Genomic DNA, 4,028 nt, shown 5'->3' with positions numbered 1-4,028 from the left:
CTATAGGAGGTAATGCTGTATTTGTACTTTACACTACTTCAATATTATAGGATGATCCGTTTTGTGTACATTTGTGCGGTTTATTTAGTACCTCGATTAGCCCGGTTTCAAACAGTCCGGGGTATTGGTGGAAGGGAGTATCTGCACTATACGAAGCAATGCTGTATTTGTACTTTACAAATACTTGTACTTGCTAAAAATAATTGGACAAGTAAAAGTATTTATATTTTTATGCTACATGCACAATTTAGTACCTTTATACGTTACCTTTGTATGTTTATACCTAAATATAAATAAAAAAAACTCGCATATGTTAATGAAATACAGAAATGATTTACACAGAAATTAATCTTCTTCCAGACAAGATTTATACTTTTTATAAATTACCAAATACATTTACAAGTTACTGGTAAAGTATTACGTAGTAAGTAAAAAAATGAAAACGTATATAAATACAAGATTTAGTTACTTTTATGGTGTGCAAATAAAACCGGCGGCGATTTGGAAATTTTAGCTCCTTATTTCGGTAGACAAGTTCAGACCTCCTGGCTAGACAGGACCGTCTTTATGTGGGATATTATTCTGTTATGGGTCTTTAATTGCTACACAGCTTTAAAACCTTTTAGCACTGCAGTTTATGAAGCATCCGACAAATTACCGCTATGTCTGAAGACTTGACAATTCTAGAAGAAATAATGGTTATATTGCATCCATTTGTTAAGATTTCATTACTTTACGATCTTAAATACCATTAAAAGACGCTTGTATCAATATTATATTAATTAGAATAAATTAATTCAACATCATTAGTACATAATATAAAGTGTCATAAAAGAAGCGTTACTAATTTAATTTTACTTAAAAATTAAACAATATATAAATATTTGTCTACATCAATTATTTCACCAATATTCCTAGTTGTCTATGTCGAAATCCCGACAGTATTAAAGTCCGGAACATTTTAGCGGTTTTGGCTTGACTTTTTCAATGCACCATATTTAGTTGTAAAATTTGTTTGCTTTCTAACAATAAACATTCGAGCGTAGAATTGTTGAATTGATCTATAATTTACATACATAAGGTACTCAGTTATGAATTGAGAGCAACTCCTCCCGGTTTCTCTATTTTACCATTAAATGTTTACTCGCACAAAATTTATTACTTTGTGATGGAATTATTTCACAAATATTAATTTTTGCAAATCTAGATGAATATAAGGGATAATTAACTACAGGATTTTTTCGTATTATTTATGAACTAATATTTACATAATAATAATTACAATTTATAATTGAAAACCTAGGAAAAACTCAAGCAAATAACTGGAGAAACTTGTTTAATATTTTAAATTTTATATATATTTTTGCAATTGAAACATACATTCTCAAGAACCAGTTATATTTCTTTATAGACTTAATAAAGTATAGAGACGAAACAAAAAAAATATTCACATCTTCGTATATAATTTTAAATTAAGATATTCATGTAAATAAAACACAATGCATTTATTATTCCATCTCTGACTGTTCTCCGTTCCAAGGTAGCAATTAATTTTATTTAAATACATTATTAATTGCTTGGAGCGAACAACATCTGCGCGTGGAAATATTATTTTTTAATTCGCCATATTCATTATAATCATATTTTTTTTTTCTTAGACTTCGAAGTAAATTGTTTCTTAATTACTTTATATCTGATTAACGTGTCTGTTAATACAGTGGACCGATTCATTTGCGTGCCTACGCACTTGATTTGTTTTTAAGTTCTTTGCGAACGCGGTTTGGATTAATTTCAAATTTAATAACGCTCAAGGGCAGAGAAAGAGAAAAAAACCTCGTCGGTAATCAGCGAAAAGTTTAAAAGGAAAGCAAAAAAAATACGGTTATAATATTTCATATCCAACTTCATTAATATGAGTGAAAAAATAAAAATTTACGTAATTAAATACATTTTTATTTTTTACAATATTTTTTCAAATTTAATTTTTTGCTATTTCTTTTTCAATAAATTTATTTGAATATCAATTATAATCTACTTTAATTACTGGTATTTATTATATAATTACATTAATACCTCGCATAGTACGGCTTCGATCAGTCCGATTTCAAAATTTCAAATCAACAAAATTTTTTTGCTTCCTCGATTAGTCCGGTTTTAAAGAGTTCGAGATATTGGCAGAACAAATTTACTGCATTATGCAAACTATTGATGTATTTACATAGAATCTATTATAATTATTAATATTTATTATATATTTACATTAATACCTCGCATTTTTTCTGAATTCTCGATTAGTCCGGTTTTAAAGAGTTCGAGATTCTGCCAGAATAAATTAACGCCATTATGCAAACTATTGACGTATTTACATAGAATGAAGACAGTTTTTATTTTGTTTCGTTCCTCGATTAGTCCGGTTTCAAATAGTTCATGATATTGGCAGAACAAAGTTTTATAGAATCAATAACAAAAATTATTAATAATTGTCCTTATATATATTTTTTTTTTGTATTCTATATAGATGTTGCAATAAATATTATTATTGTCATACAAATTGTCATAAAAGAAGCGTTACCATTTTGATTAGTCATATTTTGTCTTTATTTTGAGTTTATATCAATGTGTGTTAATTAATCAAAAACAATAGATTGTATATATTTATTTTTTCAATAATTTATGTTTAGTATCAAAGATCTTAATAAATCGGCAAGAAATTATTAAATTTAAATATTGTTACTTTTCAGAATAATAATTTCCTGAAAAAGATCCGTTTTTCAGATTTAATACACATTAGTTAAAATTTAATTGAAGCATAGATAGATTTATATGTAAACTACAGTTAAAATGTTATGCGAAGTTATCTACTTAAAGGTCAAGCAATGAACTTGTAATAATGTTTTCCCTCTAGTATCAAAATAATATTAAATATGAAATATTTATTTGCAACAAAAAATAATTTGTTTTTAGTGAAATTCAATGCAAGATATTAGTCTAATCAAATGCATCTTATGTGATGTTAATTTTGTTTGAAAATATTGACTTAAAACATAAGTGTTTTATATAAGTTTGTCACTTATAAATAAAATGTATACGATAAAGTGATTTCCGTCAATTTGATGAATGATGTCACGATATAAATATATAATATTATGATTGATGTAATAAAAGAGTAATTTAACAAATGATGTATTGTTACTAAGGGAACTAAATAGAACATTAATGACAGTTCAAGTTTATAAAATATATTCAAAATGAATATAGTAAAACATGAAGAAGTTTTGCTGAAGACTTGAGATAATTAACAATATTGTAAGGTCAGATTAATATAAATTTTTAAAAACTATTAAATTTGAAACATAATAATGATGTACTAATTAAGAACAAGTGACAAACAGTTTGAAGTTCCAGATGTTTGTATTTGATTGGTGTAGGATTTCCGAAATAGGAGATTCTGTATAAACGGGATGCGTTTAAAATGCAGTGGGATTAAAATATGTATGAGGCGCCGATGGATCAATTGATGGCATGGGATAATATGCAATCCGCCGATGTGGATGTTGAAGGAATTTGTAGTTGTGAGACGGAAGAAGACGTGTTTTATAATTGAGGAAGTCGGGAATGAAGAAGAAGAAGAAAAAAATTGGTAGTTCTCGTCTACCAATTTGGAATCACGCAACAGATTGGTCTCGTAGCGAGGCGTGTAATCGTAATCCTCGATACACAAAGGACGACTACGAAGAGCGAGCCGCGACTACTCTCCTGATCCCGCTGTTCCCCGACGAATGGTAATTGGATTAGAAATTTTTCCGTGCTCGGGTGGTGTGTATGAGTGTGTGTGTGTGTGCATCAATTCATTGCTTCGGTAGATTGAGCATCTTTAAGGGCGGCGGTAGGGCCAAAAAGGGAGATCGGTTTAGGGCCGTTCGTGTAACCGAATTCGGGAGGTTTCGGCCTTTCCGACGACGGCGACGCTCGGCACGTCGCGCTGCCGCTCTCCATGGCAGAACCATCGCCGTCGCATCCTCAGTTTG

Source organism: Nicrophorus vespilloides, unplaced genomic scaffold, assembly GCF_001412225.1.
Source record: "Nicrophorus vespilloides isolate i.1.1-1 unplaced genomic scaffold, Nicve_v1.0, whole genome shotgun sequence".
NCBI lineage: Eukaryota > Metazoa > Arthropoda > Insecta > Coleoptera > Silphidae > Nicrophorus > Nicrophorus vespilloides.
The sequence above is the reverse complement of the archived record's forward strand: the minus strand, read 5'-3'. Positions refer to the sequence as shown.